This window comes from Dermacentor variabilis, chromosome 3, assembly GCF_050947875.1.
Source record: "Dermacentor variabilis isolate Ectoservices chromosome 3, ASM5094787v1, whole genome shotgun sequence".
NCBI classification, from domain to species: Eukaryota; Metazoa; Arthropoda; class Arachnida; order Ixodida; family Ixodidae; genus Dermacentor; species Dermacentor variabilis.
Window position 1 is genome coordinate 141,653,401 of NC_134570.1, and position 20,089 is coordinate 141,673,489.

The 20,089-nt window shown below is 44.8% G+C and overlaps 1 long non-coding RNA gene across 1 annotated transcript; it reads left to right on the forward strand.

Moving 5' to 3' along the window:
* Window positions 1–284: 284 nt before the first annotated feature.
* Window positions 285–7,259, forward strand: LOC142574227 (uncharacterized). The gene is made up of 3 exons (XR_012826459.1): window positions 285–502; window positions 5,887–6,047; window positions 6,139–7,259. It is a non-coding gene; the product is annotated as an uncharacterized LOC142574227 (long non-coding RNA).
* Window positions 7,260–20,089: the final 12,830 nt, after the last annotated feature.

Here is a 20,089-nt window from a genome sequence, read left to right on the forward strand (position 1 = left end):
TGGTAGACCAGCTGATTCATGGTGCGTGTTTATTTCTGCACTGTTGTAAAAACCAATTGTTTATTCACTCAATACAAATGTACTACTTCTTCGCTGCAGCACATTTTAGTTACGCGGCGAAGCATACTAAAAGTGCGGCGGGTGCTCGAGGGTACAATTAAACTCTTATGTCCAGGGACAGTGGCCCCTTTCCACTTTTTTAATATGGTTCACCGCAAAACATTGATGTACTGAGAGAAAGGTAATCTTAAAAAGCCCAATTATACTGTATGAAGCTTCGCATTATTAGTTCGACAATTAACATCTACTGGTTTTTCAGTGTTATTCCTGTGCAGCTGGCTAAAAGCTATCCTGAGTGTTTCAAAAGCAAAGGACTGCTGCTTGACAAGAAGTGCATAAAGCAAGGGTTGCTACAACCACATATGTCACACAAAATGAAGAAGGCAACTGAGTGTACAGGCGGTTTACTTCGATTTCAACAAGCTTGGTTCTCCCTTTGCAAGTGAGTAAACTCAACTTGCCCCGAAGACATGGCCTGTGACAAATTTTGTGCCAGATTCTGTGTCCCCTGCAAAGCTGAAAATGCGTACGAGATCTTGAAGCCCTGCAGCGGCTTCTACACTGGGCAAACAGGCTACTATAAGAACGACTGCCTTTACTAATAGCATGAAAACGGGCAGAAATTTGGCTATTAATTGGCGCCAGCTGCAGGTGCAAGCCACTCTTCCTCCGGATGCGTGTTGTTCACAGGAACTGGAACTATACAAATGCAGATAAAAACAATGATGTTTGAAAGTAGTAGAGGTGAACTATATTCTGCACAAGCAGTGCTACGTGCACCGCTGGTACCTTATAGCCAGAATTCATGGTTGCAGCACCATGCAAAGGCACTATTCTTGAATTATTAACTTCTATTATATTTATGGTGGTAATATATTGCAAGTACATATCGTCCACATTGTGTGCAATATGGTTAAATAATGTCAACTATGATAGCCATTCCTAATCTGAAATGCAACAACAGAGCAAATATAGGCAACAAATAGTAATTCAAAAACCAGTGCACAGGATAAGTGACAAACTTCGTGTTATTAAAAAAAAAATGTCATGCGAGTATGCCACCAGCAGTGGGCAGCAAACTTTCAAGCTTGGGTGACAGAGGTAAAACTTGGCAAAATGCTACACTCGCACTCAAATGTAAAACGGCCTTGGACAAAGAAAATAGACACAGTGTACAGAATGAAAGGGCAAGACTCCATCCAAGAACGCGCTATGCACCACATACTTGACATGGTATAAGAGATGTTTACATGCCCTCCCCATAAAATAACTGAAACAAAAGCAAAAACAAGGAAAACATTCCTGAAAATGCAATTTGCAGAGTCTGAAACCAAGAAAACCAAACCTAAATATAGGTTTCACTAAGTCTTTCAATGATTAAAATTGTCAAACTATTTCGTCACTTCTTAACGAACCTGCACAACTGAACAGTAAAGAAAGCCCAATAGCAGGGCTGCAGAAAATGTCATCAAATCAATATACCTTGCTTACCAAGGATACCTCCGGTTTAGTTGTGGTCTGGCTTTGCACAATAATTGTGTACAAGCTTTTCTTGTTTAGAATAGTTTAGCAGATAGGGAAGAAATGAACATGATAGCACCAGGTGTATGCATAGTCTATGCACAAAAAGCCACTGCTTTCTTACTTCTATTTTTTCTCTACTATTCACGAGTATTTAAGTGCCTTAAGAGCACTGCTAACACCCTACTGCAAAACACAAAATTGGGCAAGTTGTGGCATAAAAAAATTGCAGTTTCACTCGCAACGCAAAACAATGATGCAGTAGCTGGAGAAATATGCACATTGCCACACTTACAAATGCAAGTCAGTAATCTCCTTTAGAGAAGTAAAATAAGCATGAATTGTATTGATTTGTGGGAGTTATGCTTCCCAGCATTGAAGTGGAAAGACTCGACTTTTCTTCCACCTCTTTCATATCCGGACTTGGCCACTGGCCTCCACCAAAACAACCCCTTAGCTTGTTACTGCTGAATTTGTTTTGGTTTTCTCAAATCTATATTTGGGCTACCTATTCCTAGGTCTGGCGCTGTGCTTGAGGAAAACAAGACACCAACAGCCCCATTCAGTAAATCTGAGAAGCCAAGATTAATGAAGCAGATGCATCCAATCACTGTCATTACACGTAAGAAGGAAAATTAACATAGGACTGCCTTCGCAAGTGGGAAGGTGATGTGTCAGAACTTGAAGGCGTGGACGCCATTTCTATATACAGTATGCAGACATTGAGCAGGTGTTAGCCAATCATGGCACCTGTTGGCTTGATTGGGCTCTCCAGGATCCGTATTCATCACGACTGTACCTTCAGCAGTGTGACTGAAATATAGAATTGTAGACTGCCGACCTTTTGACCGTATGTTTGAATCCTCGCAGCACAATGAGAACTTTATTTGCAATATTCTAACAAGAAATTTGGGAATTCCAGTGAGAACACCAGTAGACATCAGAACAACCAGGGGAGTTAGCCCGTAGCAGCTATTGCAGCAAAAAGAAAACTGGCATAAACACAAGAATTGAGATCGGCACACTACATGCCTTTGTTCTGGTAGTGGTCCACAACTTTGGTGCTACAGTTAGTGATGTCGAATGAGTTCAAGGAGCAAGAATTCAGCCCAGAAAAGATATTATGCTTAACAGCTGCACCTAGTTGTCATTTTGACTATGCAGCTTTATATAACCCTGTCCACACTTACCTAAAGCACGAGTGGCATCCTGAAAAAAAATGTGCTTTTGATATTGCTTTGCGGAAAATTCATCTGTTTCGGCCTAACAGTATATATACATACTGCAGAAAGCTGCATTTGGTGTACCTTAACACCAACTGTTAAGTCACCTTCTTACTTCATCAGTGAATCACTCCTGCAACCAAGTGTGCTGGTCTGGGTTTTACATGCATTTCCCCCTGTGCAGTTGGTAAAAGTCTTTGGCTGTTTACTGTAACTTCATATTTCAAAGATTCGGTTGCATAAGAGGCTTTGGCAATACTGGCAACCCTGAGGCCTGGACAGGCTTCACGAAAGGCCACCAGTACCTCCTCGTTGCAGACTGTGCTCAGCATCCTTCTTGGTTCGACTGTGATTAAGAACCCATATATCTTTCCTCCGAAGCGGCTGGTATTGGTTATGTTTTGATGCAGAAAGAGGCTATTGTCACACATGTCAACCTTAGGCCAGAAACAAATTTGGCACAGGTGGAAATGGTCTTGTCTTTCCCAGATGGTGGTTCAGCCTCACGAGGCAGTCCTTCAGTCAGTTTGCACACTGTCAATGTGAGTGAGACTGATAAAAGGTTGACTATGGTGTCAGGTTTGTCGCCTGGTTACGGTAGTGGCATCATGACCAAGTGTTTCCACTCTGGGGAATTCCAATATTCTAGATTTCATTGATTACAAGCAATAGTGCTTGCTTCCTCGTTTCGGCAAGATTCCTCAACATCTGCAAAATGACTCCATCTCTGCCATGCGAGCTTTAAGTGCTGGCATGCTCGAGAGCAGTCGTAAAGAGGCTTTCCATTCCTTCCTTGGCAAGTAGTCATTGAGGTGGGTACAACTCGGGTGACGGTCAATCACTGTGAGGTTGTCGTGGAAAGCATCTGCAGCTTGTTCCTCAAATTTCTGAGATGTGCACTAAAGATCGAGCAGCGTGTTTTCAATAGTATTACAGTATTTGGTTAATTCTGTTATAGCCGAGAATGTGTCACAGCTTACTGAGACCTATACGTTCAAATGACGCGCAGCGGTCCATCCACTAGTCTCTGGCAAGTTTCTTAGCATGACACCTTGCCTACTCACTCTTGTGCAGAACATTGATCAGGGTTTGTTGCGTGCAGCCACAATTTAAGTATGCAGTATGCAACTTGACTTGCTCAGCCCAAAGTTGCATCATCATCATCATCATCATCATCATCATCATCATCATCATCATCATCATCATCATCATCATCATCATCATCATCATCATAATAATTTATTAACCCGTAAGGACCCTTAACAGGACATTACATAAGGGGGGGCAGTATTGAAATAACATATAAAGGAGTGAATGCTATTCAACAATCAATCAACTAGGTTACAAGTACAGAGCGCGCACACACACAAAAAAAGGATACAGTAAAGAGCAGTGGAAAACACAAGGCAAAAAAAAGGTAAAACACACATCCTTCCATAGAAGGATGTGATGGAGCAAGTAATTAGGAATAAGCAAGCAAACGAAGATGCACTTTGTAATAAAAGATTGACACCCAACCGGACATTGAAATACAAGACAATGTATACAAAGCATAATGTAAATCAATATCTTCTATCGGACAACGTGTGTAACGTGACAGTGGTGTGAGAAAACAAAAATGCGTAGTTCAAGTTATTTAACAAAGAGCTCAGTTAAGACTGCCTGAATTTTTCTGGATTTCACTCAAGAGAAACTGCTTCGGGAAGGCAATTCCAGTTTTCAATGGCTGCGGGAAGAAACGATTTGTTGAATGCAAGAGTCGAACCATGAAGGCGTTGGACGCTGTTGGAGTTGAACAGGCGGCGAGAAGTTTGAGCGGGTGGCAGTAACAGTGCACCATGCAGGTTAGAAAAGTTGTGATATAGCTTATGGAACAGGCTGAGACGTGAGATTCTGCGTCTTACTGCTAAAGGGGGTAGTTCAAGAGTTGATTTAATGTGGGTTACGCTGACGTGTGTATTATATTTTGATGAAATAAATTGGGCAGCACGATTTTGGACTGACTCGAGAGAGGTAATTAAATGATCTTGGTAAGGACTTCAAATGGGAGAGGCATATTCGAGTTTGCTCCTAACGAAGGTTTCGTAGGGAATTTTCCTGATTGCAGAGGGGGGGGGGCGCACAGACTTAGTGTTCTTTTTAAGTAACCTAGCAACCTTGAGCTATCACTTACAACATTCGAGATATGCTCCGACCATGTCAGTTTACTGTTAATGAGGACGCCTAGTTATCGGTAAGAGCTAGCATGTGATAAAGCTGTCGAATTAAGACAATATTGAAAAATCAGATTAGTGTTTTTACGTGAAACAATCATACATTTGCACTTTGAGGTATTAGGCTCCATCAACCAGCGCGAGTACCACGTTTAAATTAGGTTTAGGTCGCGTTGTAGTAATGATTGATCACTACTGTTTGAGATTCGACGATGTACAACGCAATCATCAGCAAAGAGGCGAATAGATGACATTATTCCAGATGGCAAGTCATTTATGAAGATAAGAAAGAAGCGGGCCAAGAACTGATCCCTGAGGGACGCCGGATACTACTTGTGCTGCTGTTGAAAGCTTACCGTCAATGACTGTGAACTGAGATCGTGCTGTTAGAAAGCTTTTGATCCATGACAAGGTAAGCGGGTCAAGATTAAGACAACTGAGTTTGGCCATGAGACGACGATGAGCTACACGATCAAACGCCTTTGAAAAATCGATGTAAATGACGTCGGTCTGAAAAGACGAATCCAAGTTCAAGTTAAGGTCTGCAGTGAATTCGAATAATTGTGTTTGTCATGATAACCCGGGGCCCCTTTTGAAAACCGGGGTTACTTTCGCAGTCTTCCAGTCGTGCGGAATTTCACCTTCTAAAAGGGTCTGAGCAAAAACTATCTGCGAAATGCGACTTGACACGTCCTTAGTACTTTTAAGGAACTTTGCAGGAATATTGTCAAGTCCCGGAGCACTCGAAATTTTTAGATGCTTCTCAGGGCTGGATGTTGCCCCAGTAAGTTCTTGTTCGCATGTCGCTCTTTGCAGTGTGTAAAGGATGCATGTTGCTAGCGAATCTTTAACACCTTCACATTCTGCAGACTCAAGTGCGTCACGAAAACGGTCCCAGCCTGAGACACTGATTTTGGGAATGTGGCACATTTTCACCCCTACATCAAGTATTATATTGGATAATGGTCGCTGCCTTCTGGGGCAGAGTCGTACTGACACTCTGGATGAAGGCCCCAGTTGCCCATGCTAGGTAAGTGTTTCTGGTTTTAATGGAGGGTGTGGCAGTGGGGATAGTTGGTGGCATTTGTTAATTTGAGGTCTGTGGTGTCTGCTTCGTCAAGGTGACATCCTCTTGGCCATACGTCTTTGCATTCCCAATGTGGGTGATGTGCAATGAGCTGACCTCGACTGAGTATTCTGTGCTCGGGAAGGCGAATTTGAAGATGTCAAAGCCAAGTGAAATCGCCTCGGCTGCGGTGCCTGGTTTCGGGACAGAGGTAGACCAATGCCAAAACTGCTTCCTTTCACTGCCTTAGTCTGCAGAACACCACCACAACTTTCTGATGAGACATATCTTTATTCAAGCTGTTCTTTCCTTGCCCTAATTCAATAATAGCCAATTTTAGGAGCTGCAAATCAAGCCAACATCAGAAGACTGCCGATTTTTGAGCTACTTCAAGTAGCTTATTGGTTGGTTAATTTTCTAGTTGGGCATAACATGCTTCGTCTTTAAAAAATGAACTGTTTAAAGAATTCTTGGAGTAATATTAGGACAGGCAACTCTGAGTGATCACTGCTTTTGTCGCAAAATGTGGCAATGAGCTAGGCAGATGATGTCACGACAGCTCAGTGTTTAGTTTGTACGAGTATTGAAGAAACAAAATTGGAGTCGTGAAGCTCCAGTCCCTATTTTTACAGCCTCTCCTTATACTGCCGACATTAGAGAGCTTTAGATAAGTGGATGAAAGCAGCATGCGTAAACAAGAACCCTGTTTGGGTATTTCTGGGACCCATGTGGTTTGCATAACCAAGCAGCCCACGAGTCGCTTGCATCCTCTTATCCAATACTATTATTTTCATTGTAAAGCAACTAACATCGCAGTAAATCTGATCAACCTTCATCAATATTCTATAAATTTTTAAGCACTTAGGGTGTGTCGGTTGAGTGTTTAAAGCACTTCACCACACCCTTGCCCACTAGACTTGTGCTTTCCAGTATTACTTGCGAATCAACTCTTGAGGTGTTTACATTGTTTTCCTGTGATGTGAGATTAGTTTGACAGTCCTAACAAAGTTGTTAAAGGGAACGTCGGGGCTGTTTTATTGGCTATGTCATTCTAAAAGTGTTAGGTCTGACACTGTCAAAGCATTTTGCAACTTTAATAAACTTCACCTCACAACATATATGTATTGCGGTTGGACTATTTAGCATGTGAAAATAAAAATACCGGCAAATAGAGAGTTTGAGAGCGCCTGAGATTGTAGTAAAGCGGGCAGCGCAGTATTTTGAGGGTGACGGGGACAACGAAGCTGGAACTAGGGCTGCCATACAACCTGTCGCCGCAATACACTGTTTGCTTCATCGCATAACACAAACGTGTTGGGGTGAAGTTATTGCAGACGCATATACACATTCATTCGTCCCAACTTCGCACAGAGCCCTGCGTCCCATTGCCAAAACTAAGATCGCGAAAAATGGGCAGAGATGCAGTTGAACATCACAGGGCACTGTATCAAGCTCCACCTCACTGTGTTTATCGCGCCCTTAGTACCAATAATATTAAACATCTACTCTGCATTGACTTCGCGGAATTCTGGCAGACCATGTGATGTCACTAAGGCTCCGTTATGTTCACAGCACTACGCGATAATTGTAAAGGCCACCATAAAAGTAAATCACATGAAGTCACGGATAGCGCACTAGCGCTGAACACGATTGAAAATATGCGCTGCCCCATTTCAAGGACGCGTGAACAGTTGTGAACGAATACCACCTTAAGCATTATATCACTTACGTAACGTAAGTCGTGGCGAGGAACACGTACAATACCTCAATCACCGACGCCCATCAAGTAAAGGTGCACGTGCGATGTGATGACGCTGCCAAAATGGGCGACACAGCGACGCTGCTGCACAGTGCCGGTTCGCGAATTGCATTGCCGAGGCGCTACGCCACTTGAATGTTTCGATCGTCAGCACCACTGAATTCTGCAGAAATACGGGTCTCACACCCCCAGCATTCACCGAGACCAAAAGCCGACATGCTACACCACTGCTACTGCACGACTTTTCGCCAACAAATACTGAACCCACAGCGGAGATGTGATGATTGACCAGCCGTCGGCGCGGGCCGGAGATTCAACGCGCCACGGCATCACAGGCGGCACCATCACGCCTTCCTTCTCAAAAGTCCCTAAACGATTCTGTCCCTAGCACCTAGGATCAGGTCACGTGAGGGATTTTTGTACGACATTTAGGCGCATGCCACAACAACGGTTCCGTCTCTGCACACGCCACATGCATGATGATGATGATGATGATGATGGCCTCATGTTATGGCTCATACCAATGTTACCAAATTACGACGCGCGGGAGTTGTGCCATTGCAAAGATATAATCGATATCAGTGTAACATGTTTTCAGTAAATTTCTTTACATACGGTTTTAGCGAGCGACCATCTATTTTGACTTAAATGAAATACGTTTCGTGTAAAAATCTGTGAAATACCCTTTATCTCAATCCTGAGCTTTACCGTAATTATTATTATTTCTAACTTCTTTTTACTTCTCGTCGTTTAAGCAAAGCTGCTGACTACTTCGTGCATTATTTCATTTGATTTGTGATCGGTTCGTTTTGTGTTTTCTTTAATATTCTTGTTATCATTATACCACCCGGTACTTGGCCTATTGTTGACCACGAGTTTGTTCCATTACGTGAAGGAAATAATAATGATCATCATCATCATACACATTCATAGAGCCTGAGTCACGCTTGACTGAGGCACGAAGAAGAAGACAAGTCAGCCAGAGTGGACTGGTAAGCTATAAACGTCTCATATGTGATTGTATTGTGAATTGTGCATTGTGTCTCATATGTGGTTGGTACTCTTGGCACATCGTTGCTGGATTAGGTTATGAAAAGCGTGTTAAGGCGCTGTCTGGGACGTGGATCACAATTGGTCACGGCGGTTATTTCTGCCGTGCTTCTGTAAAGAGGTTTTTTCTTGTGTGCAAGCGAAATCTTGGCGAAAAATCGGGGAGAGTTAAAACTTCTAGTCACTTCGCTCCTGCGATTGGTGCGGCTGCCACAAGTGAACGCAGCCACAAGAAACACGCGGATCACTTTTGCCTATTTTCTTGCGAATCACATCACCCTACCTAATTACTATGAGGCGTCAGCAAATTTAGCTCTGTGTCATGACATCACGATTATGTCTATGACATCGCGTTTGGCACTTCAAGACCAACTTCAGTGCCAAATTAAAATATTTTATAAGCGTTTTTAAATATGTGTTTAGAGTTTCATACCTTAAGGTGCGAAAGCATGGGCCAGACTTTCTAAAATTTGGGACCTTTAGCGGGGCTAACTCCTTTAAAGGGGCCGTGAAACTGAAAAAATATATTTGCCAACTCTCCCGAAATTTCAGCTAAGCTTACGAATTTGGACTCGGTCTACAATTTTAACAATGTTGCATCATGTTCTATAAAAATAAATTACGTCAGCGACAAGCTCCTAAACGTGTTAAAAGCTGGGGCGGTACATGATTGCAAGAAATGAATGCGCACGTAAGAAAGAAAATTGTGACGTAGGTATTGTGATTCTACATGCGGCGTTCTCTTGTGGCAGCGCCAGACGCCACACACAGGCAGAGTATGTGCTGCGATAAATTTTATTGAGTATAGTTCCTAATGCAGGCGATATTGGCAGCAAAGGCGGCGAAAAAGTTACTCTATCTATTCGGATTTAAAAGCAATGCGTTGGTTGTCAGCCTCTGCTATTCCAAGTTTGCTTCTGCTTATGCAATACGTTTAAAAGTAAGTCATCGATAATAAAGTGCACATGCACCCTAAAAAAGGCACGTGTTTAGGAAAAACTAAAAAAAATGTCGGATGATTACGATACTTCCTAATGCGACATCTCCTCTCCCTCCTCTTCGATGTCGTATGTGTTCGTAGGATTTTCGAAAATGATAAAGGTCACAGGCTGGCAGGTACGTAAAGTTATGAGCGTGAATCATGCAATGAATGTCAAATTGCACGTGTCCTACACAAGCTGACAAAACTTAATTTCTTTTTTTTTACATCACTGTTGGACCATGCAGCAATGTGACAAACACTGATGGTTGAGGAAGGAACAGCACCAACTAAGACGATCACGAGAGGGAGAACGACACAAGACAAACGCTTGTCCTGTGTCGCGCTCCCTCTCGTGATCGTCTTAGTTGGCACTGTTCCTTCCTAATTCAAGTATGGACCATCTAGCCCAACTGATGGGTGACGAAATGAAGTTTCTGCGCACGGAATACGCGTGGTTTCATTTTCGCACGTGCGCCTCGGTGGTCCGCCCAAGATAGTTTCTATAAGAATTCTCTGCTTTGTGCTGTTTTTATGGCGCGAGTAAAACGATTGCGGGCACGAGGCAACGGCGACGCCATCGCTGCGCCGTTGGATGTCGGAGCTTGCGGAGCTAGGATGAGTCCTGTACGACGCGTACATGGTTTCAGAATGTCTGGGAGCACACGACAGAGTGGTGGCCCTGTAGTTATTGACGTCACACAAACGGTGCTACAATGGCGGTCGCTCCTTTAACTTATACTCCTGAGCTATTTCCCTTGTATCGATGTTACCTTTAAATGCCACGAAAGAAGATCTCAGTGTCCTTCCACTCTGTGAAGAAGGATGACCAGCGCCGCTGTGTATGTGGGCCCATAATGGCGAACAGCAGTCTAAGCCACATGGGACTAAAAAGGGTAGGGGATTTCGTCCCTTTGGGGAGTAACTGCGTTGCCACAACCATTGGTTCCTAAACGATAGACGACGCATCCCTTAAGCACTAGCTTGAACACTAGCTTACGGCCCCAGCAGTATTCCGCAGGAGACCAACCGTTGCTCCCCTCAGACGAATGGTTTAACCCGTCACCTGGATAAGCTTAAAACTACCAACCGTTCTAGTTACTGCATAAATTGATAGCTGGCAGAAAAACGCGTTAAAAAAAGAGGTAGCGTCTTTTTTTATACATTAAGACTGGCAGAAGGTCACAACAGACCGATACCAGGCAGATGACTTTCACTTACACTATGAAGCAACACCGCGCAAGACAAACGCAAGACATTCGCACACTACGCTTTCTACCACATACATGTGCTTAGTACTAACTAGTTTATGTAGCCATATTGTTTCGACCTGCTGTGTAGCACCAGTGGGTGTAGCACCCTCTGTACCACGTAATCAAACAAATACTATTGACAATGTGCTTGTTTGGATATAATCAGGTGATGGATGCTGCAAAATAACACAGATCTGTTAAAGCAAAACCGCACTATGTTGAATGCTTTATGACTAGCGATATCAGCCGGGGGACGACGGCGATCTAAGCCTTTCCAGCTTTCGCTTCAAAGCTGATGAGGATGGCGCTTAGAAAAAAAACAACGACTTACGTTTGCAAAAATGCATACTACTGAAATTGCTTAAATATCTTCTTGCCATATTTCATAAAGAAATAGAAAACCGGCTGCTGTTCGAGGCGTCCGTACGTCGCTGCAAAGCGCTGCGTGTTGGCCGGCTCGCGGCGTACCGGCGGCTGCCGGCGACACCGCTGGTTCGGAGTTTAGCTTTCATCGTATCGCAGCTCCTGTTCGTGCTAGAGGGTCGACAGTGGCGCTTGCATGTCGCGAACGATGCGATTTGGGCATGTCTTTATTTCAGTGGCCACCATATTGTGTGACAACGAAATTTTTAGACGGAGTTACTGTCGCTTGCGGCGATGATGCACGCGCAACGGCCGGTCACGTGCCGACGCAGTCAGCAAACTTATTATCCGTGCTCTTCGAAACCGTAACGTATTGCGCTTGAAAAAGTAAAGGCTGACGCCCGCGAATCCATACCTTTGATGTAGGATAACTTTATCCTCGTCAAAAAAAAAAAATCTGGCTGATATATGCGGCGAACATGCAGAAACGATCGGAGACAGCCACGTCTTGATGTGCATCGGCAGCCGCGGGCAGTTGGACGCTGGTTCCGAGTTGAACTTTTCTCGTATTACAGCTCCTGTTCGAGCTACAGGTCTGACACTGTTGCTCGCTTGTCGCGAGAGGTACAATTCAGACTTAAGGTTATCCCCTACTATGCCAACGGAGCCACCGTGGAAATTTCCTTCGTGGTCAATTGTCATTTTCGTGCCTGGGTTCAAGAGCAAAAGAATTACTCCCGGTTCAGCGTTGACATACAGCGCAAGGATTTTGTCCCCCACTCCCACCTGAGTGTGGAAGGGGTTGGTAATGGTGCCCCTGCATTTATATGGTCAGTTTTAAAGAAGCGCAACAAGAAGAGCGGTGTGGGAGGGGGTGTCAAGATAATATTTTTGGAGGGCGATCTCTCGCCAGCCCCACTGGCCACAGTACAATGGGACTATATTGCGAAATTCAGCCGCGCACAAAACAAACGAGAACGGAAGGTAAGGACACGTATGTCTTCGTTTGTTGTGTGCGCGCTGCAATTTCATAATGAAATCCTACCAACTCGCCCAACTTTCAGTACTTTTAAAATGGGCCGCCGCAGTGAAGACCTCCATAATAATTTTGACCACCCCGGGCTCTCTAACGCGGTCCAATGCACCCGGTGCAAAATCGTATATACATCTAAATAGTTGAATCCCATCTTGACATGGGATGCGCTGCAGCGTCCTCGACCGGGAATCTAAAGAGCAACCTCGCGTTTAACAGCTGAAGGCAACAACCATTGGGACAGCAGTGGCTAATAATAAGTAATAAACATATGCCAAAGCTCTAATCATAATCGACAGCAATGAAGATGCCGCCTAAACTGAGGGACTAACGGCTGGGCATAGAGAGACTAAATGTTTCTCTTCATCCATCTGTTAGTACCTCTGAAAGTGAGGACCAAACACTTCGTCCATGAAATATGCACACGGCACGCGTCACTCGCTGTTACTCTCGTAACAGACTAAGCGCTGATCACGAGGACTAACGGCTGTTTCACATGCTGCGACTGGAACGACGAAAATCGGTGCAGTCGCACGCGTCGCAATGAGATTTTTAGAGGGCTCATTTCACATGATTGCGATTTCACCGGTGCGACTGGTGTGACGCCCAGGGTTGCTTACTGCCAAGTTTCGTGGCACACGCTGCATAATTCTTTTATTGTAATGAATAAAACGTTTACATTATAATATTATTGACTTTTCTTGATTAGAAGCAAATAATATGCACGTTTACTAATTTCAAAACGTTAAGATTTGTCTTGAAGTGCGCAACAGTGGTTTATGTAGTTCAGTGCGACATGACGCACGTAGGTGGTTCGTTCGCAGGTGGTTCGGTGCTGTGTGTTGTCTCATTTACCTTCTATGACCGTTTCGTTCTGCATGCGCTACAACAATCTACAATATGACCTATCGACAAGTTCGTATAGCTACCCTCACCGCATATGCAGTATTCGGAATTCGGCTGCCACGAAGTCGTCGTGTCAGCCCAACAAGATCCTCGCACAACCCGTGCTCGGCGTCAGCTTCTGGAGAAATGATGCGTATATATTGCCCGTGATTGCGCATATGCGGTGCCTGCTCCTAGCTATATTCTCGCGCCAAACGCAACAAAAAGCACCAACCCGAAAGCCCGCGTGTGTCCCTGAACGAAGCCTCAAATGATCTGTGTGATTACTAGACGGGGAATAAAAATTGTGTTGTGAAATTCAACCTTAGCGCTAGCCTGGTTCGTCCATCGCCGTGCTTGCGCTGCGAATATATATATATGGGAGCCTTCTCTCAATATTTCCAAACGCGCAAAAGACGACGCATCAAATGTTTCGAGCAGTTACCGTCACTTTTGTAGAAATCTGTACGTTGTAACATAGCATTCTAAAAGAAACGCTTCTCGTCCATTTTGTTGTCCTGTGTCTCGCGCTGGTAGTATACTCGGAACTTCTAACAAGAACACCATATCTATACGCGCTATTCATAATCCAGGATCGTAGGCCCACGGCAGGCGCACTTGCCGTATAATTTTTCAGCTTTCTGCTCAACCTCGCACGCCGCTCACGGTTAGCCTGTATTGTGGAAATAAATATTATTATATTATTAATGTTATTAAATATTGTAGTTTCTTCACTGTAATTTATAGCAATCATCCAGATTTCTTAAGCTAGTCATGCATTTAACCTGGATTAGATAAATATTGTTACGACATGCTTATGGGAGCCACTTCAAACTAGATTGCTCAGCCAGAGAAAGTACAAATGCAAGTCTCAATGTTTATTCCAATTTGGTATTCCTAAACAGATTATATTGGCAGAATTTTATGCCTGCTTGAGCTGGAAAAACTGATTCCTTTTCTTGCTGCCGAAAGGCTGCTTCAATGTCGATAGCAAGCTATAATTATTAATTTCGAAAGTGTTAAGCAATTACTATATTTCTAAGATTATCAATGCGTTTTCGCCCCACATACACACTTAAGTTTTCTTTCTCCGTCTCACTGACAGCCATGGACTGAAACTGTTCACTTTCATAAGTATCAGGACGCAAACATTCTGGAGTTTGTCCTGAGCATTTGTCTGCATCCTATAGTGTGCATGTTTGTATCAAGTTCTGGTGTTGCAATCGCAGTGATCTACGCATATTGTTATACAGTCCAGCCCACTTATAACAGCCGCAGATATAACGAACGCTCGCTTAGTACGAACGAGGGCGGTGCTACCGTCAAAATATATATTGGGGCAATGGCACAGTGTCTCACATAGAACGAACTGTTGTGGCCTCAACACTCAGTTAGAGCGAACGCGAAGCTGTCGGGCCCCTGTAGTTGACCGAGCCGGCGGTGTCTGGTGAGGTTTCGCTGGACTGCGAACCCGCGGCAGGCGAATTTCGCGCACTTTGTGTTCCCCTGACACGACGCGAACACATAGCGCACAAAGCGTCCCCCGGCGCTCCTTTGCGGGTAAAATAAAGTAAAAAAAGAAAAAGCGCGCGTTGAAAAATGAAAACGAAAAAGCGCGCGCGCGCGGTGACGAAAGAGAAAGTGGCGCCGCCCGCGTCGCTGTGATGCATCCACGTGATCTGCGTGGCTACTCAACTCAACGTAAAGGCTACTCAACAATAGACCATATTCACACTATCAATCAAGTGATAGAGAAATGTGCAGAATATAACCAACCCTTATATATAGCTTTCATTGATTACGAGAAAGCGTTTGATTCAGTCAAAACCTCAGCAGTCATGGAGGCATTACGGAATCAGGGTGTAGATGAGCCATATGTAAAAATACTGGAAGATATCTATAGCGGCTCCACAGCCACCGTAGTCCTCCATAAAGCAAGCAACAAAATCCCAATAAAGAAAGGCATCAGGCAGGGAGATACGATATCTCCAATGCTATTCACAGCGTGTTTACAGGAGGTATTCAGAGACCTGGATTGGGAAGAATTGGGGATAAAAGTTAATGGAGAATATCTTAGTAACTTGCGATTCGCTGATGATATTGCCTTGCTTAGTAACTCAGGGGACCAATTGCAATGCATGCTCACTGACCTGGAGAGGCAAAGCAAAAGAGTGGGTCTGAATATTAATATGCAGAAAACTAAAGTAATGCTTAACAGTCTCGGGAGAGAACAGCAATTTACAATAAGCAGCGAGGCACTGGAAGTCGTAAGGGAATACATCTACTTAGGGCAGGTAGTGACGGCGGATCCGGATCATGAGACGGAAATAATCAGAAGAATAAGAATGGGCTGGAGTGCGTTTGGCAGGCAGTCCCAAATCATGAACAGCAGGTTGCCGTTATCTCTCAAGAGAAAAGTATATAATAGCTGTGTCTTACCAGTACTCACCTACGGGGCAGAAACCTGGAGGCTTACGAAAAGGGTTCTACTCAAATTGAGGACCACACAACGAGCTATGGAAAGAAGAATGATAGGCGTAACGTTAAGGGATAAGAAAAGAGCAGATTGGGTGAGGGAACAAACGCGAGTTAATCACATCTTAGTTGAAATCAAGAAAAAGAAATGGGCATGGGCAGGACATGTAATGAGGAGGGAAGATAACCGATGGTCATTAAGCGTTACGGACTGGATCCCAAGGGAAGGGAAGCGTAGCAGGGGGCGGCAGAAAGTTAGGTGGGTGGATAAGATTAAGAAGTTTGCAGGGACGGCATGGCCACAATTAGTACATGACCGGGGTTGTTGGAGAAGTATGGGAGAGGTCTTTGCCCTGAAGTGGGCGTAACCAGGATGATGATGATGATGATGATGATGATGATGATGATGATCTGCGTCAGCCAATCCGAAAAGTCAGGCGTCTGCTCTACCGGCTCAAACCGGTTCTCCATTTGTTGCTCCGTTGCCACCCCGCGCTGAGGGCATTGCGCCGTCGATTCTTTCTGTGCGATGGCACTGCATTGACATCGTTGCCGCATCCGTGCCTTTCCCAGATCGTGGAGTTGAAGGCTGCCTCAGCGCGCGAGCCCAAGGGCTTGACTTGCGCCTGGTGCGATGGAGGACTGTACGCCGACCTCTTCAGGTGCTAAAAGGAAAGCTGTCGACATCGCAACGAAGATGGCCATTGTTAATGAACTTGCTCAAGGTGCAAAAAACTGCGAACTGGTCAAGAAGTACGGACTGTCGAAATCGACCATTTCAACCATTGCTAAGGGCAAGGAAAAGATTCTTGGTGCTACCGTGAATGCCGACCCGACGACTAGAAAGCACCTTCGGAAGGCGACCTACACGGACGTTGAGGACGCACTGCTGAAGTGGTTCGCTGACGCGCGGTCTCGCAACGTTCCGATCAGTGGACCTCTGATGCTCTCCAAGGCTAAAGACTTCGCCTTCCTTTTGGACTTTCCCGATTTCAGCCCATGCAATGGATGGCTCCACCGGTTTAAGGCTCGCCACGGAATTGTTTTCAAGGCGGTCGTCGGCGAGGCCGCGTCTGTGAACAACGAGGACGTCGATGCGTGGCTTTCCGACAACCTCCCAACGATCACGAGCTATGCTCCACGAAACGTTTACAATGCCGACGAGACTGCGTTGTTTTATCAGATGTTGCCATCTAAAACGCATGCCTTGAAAGGCGACAAGTGCGCAGGAGGGAAGAACAGCAAGTTGCGCATAACCGTTCTTATGTGTGTCAATATGGACGGCAGTGACCGGCGGCTGCCTTTAGTCATTGGGAAGTCACGTAAGCCGCGATGCTTTGGAAGCTACGTGCCCGTACGCTACAGGAACAATACAAAAGCCTGGATGAGTCGTGACTTATTTGCCGAGTGGCTTGTCGAGTTCGACCGCGACATGGCACGAAAAAACAGGAAGGTCCTGCTCGTGCTGGATAACTGTGCGGCGCACCATGTGCAGCCTTCCTTGAGTGCGGTGACAGTGCTCTTCTTGCTTCCCAATGCAACCTGCAAAATTCAGCCGTTGGATATGGGCATCATTCATGCGTTCAAAGTGTGCTACCGGCGGCGCGTCATCCAACGCCTGTTGATCGCGATTGATGCTGCCATGCCAGTTCGCATCAGCTTGCTTGCCGCCGTGGACATGTTGAAAGCGGCGTGGATGGAACTCACCGCGGAGTGCATAGAAAATTGCTTCCGCAAGGCGGGTTTTATGGGCCCAGGCACCGAGGGCGCCATAGCTCACCCACCGGAAGGCCGGTCGCACGAGGACTTGTGGCAACGCCTCGTTGGCACGCAGCTGGCCGGACCTGACGTTGCCTGGGACGATTTCGTTTCTGCTGATGACGACGCCGACATTGCGGAGCCATGCACTGACGAAGCTATTGTGCGTGAAGTGCGAGCCCTTCCTGACTGCCCAGAGACCGACGAGGACGATGACGAGGATGCTGCTCTACCGCCGGTTGCTGTGAACGCTTCAACCGCGACCAGTTACATCATGTCGCTTAAGGAACTCGTGTGCAGCAGAGGCCTTGGCGATGAACATATTACCGCGCTGGAAAAATGAGATCGGCAGTGATGCGATCAGCTTTGAAGAAGCAGACATGCATCACGGACTTTTTTCAAAAATAAAGTGAACTTTCGTCTCGCTTGCTCTTTTTTCCCGTATTATAGGTGGTCCACTTAGTACGAACTTCGGATACAACGAACAAATGCCACGTGACGATCAAGTTCGTTATATGTGGGCTGGACTGTATTGCAACAAACAAATTTATTTAACTTTGTTTTCAAATCTACAACGTGGCCATGCAGTAACGACCACATTAATAAGCAAAAAAAGAAAGAAAAAGTGCAGATTCAGTGTACGTGTTGGAATCTATGCGAAGTGAGGTTTTTATCGAGTGGTAAATTAAATGCTGTTAATGTAACTGCGATATATACAACTTGTCTTATTTTCAACAATCCAACATGCCATATTTTGCAAGGTTTGCTTTTGCACCGCATAGGTCACAACCTTAATGTCATGCAATCTTTATGCATTACACTGTTCACAAACTGTACCGAAACGCAAACGGCAGTTAATCTGGATGCACGCTGCGAGACATCAACACAGTGACGTTTGTTGAGCAAGGAATGGTGCGAAGTGTATGCAGATAATGAATGACATGCTTATGTACTTATTTATTTATATACCTCGCAGGCTGCAAGGTTGGAGTATTTTGCGAGGGGGAATAAAAAAGTTGTTACAAAAGGAAGAAGGGCACAACATCAAGAAAAAACCAGCAAAAGAAGAGGTACCAATACGTTACACCAACTAGCCCAACGTGTTTTACTGGCACAACATTATACAATACTTAACAAACTATAACAGAAAAGTGACTGCCCATGCACCCTAGATGGTAAACCAGCGAAGCCGAAATGTGCGGCCCCGGTGTTTATCACTGGGTTTATTCCAATGGTTTATTTAAATCTTTCTATATTATTGGTTGTGTCTGTGTTTCTTAATGAGGTTATGTACACGTTTGGCTTGGGTTTATCACATTGTTTATTTGGAATGCCACACATCGTGCTTTTCAAGATCACCATCATGGAAAGTGCAATGAATGAGTGGTTGATTGTGTTAATCCAGCGGGTCCTATAAAGTCTTTCTGAATTATGTTACGCATTTGTGTTTTGTAATGTGTTAATCATAATATTTATGACTCGGTTAAGCACTGTAGTTACACATTGACACACCGGGGCTGCACATTTCATTTAATTAAATACAGGGACACATTTTTGAACCTATTGGGAAGCCAGAGAGAGACTGCTGCACGCGCGCTCTGTTGCTAGAGAGAAACGACTTCACTATCGGTCTAGCCAATGGCCCACCACACCTTTGCTGCGAGATAATAATGACATCATGATCTTGTCTTAACCCCGTCCCCCTCTGTGTCCCTTCCCTGCAATAATACGTAGATAAATGTATGTTTGAAATGCATAAGCATTTCTATGCCTACCCAACAAGAAATTTCTCCGTCCATCATGCAACACGAATGCGATGGCTTACATCCCCCTAAACAATGGCTCATACCCCTACACTAGTGTTTTTTTGGATCGGACCATGAGTGTTTTGCCTAGGCATATACAGCTTCACTGTAAAAAGAATGAACACCTTTCTGCTAGAGACCAAGACGATCATGAGGCGTACTAACAAATGAAAGTTTATTGAACATGCCAAGTAAATGCTGGTTGACAAGCAATAAATCTAAGTTACACAAAAAGCAGCAGAAAAAACTGATGTTTATCCATACAGATCCCAACAGAAACGCATCCATCTCCGAAACTGTAATAGAGGCCATGCTCACAAGATTCTCCCAGTGTATTTGTATCTACAGCTTCCATAATTTCTCTAGGCAGCCGATCTCCACAGAATGCTAGCTTCTTCCTCTACAATACACTCTCCACATGTGAGCGTGCATTGTAGAGGAAGAAGCTAGCATTCTGTGCCGATGGGCTGCCTAGAGAAATTACGGAAACTGTAGATCTCAAAATGCTGGGAGAATCTTGTCAGCACGGCCTCCGTTAGAAATGGATGCATTTCCTTTCAGGAAACACACATAGGTTTTTTGTAGGCTGCTGAGCACGAGGTCGCGGGATCGAATCCCGGCCATGGCGGCCGCATTTCGATGGAGG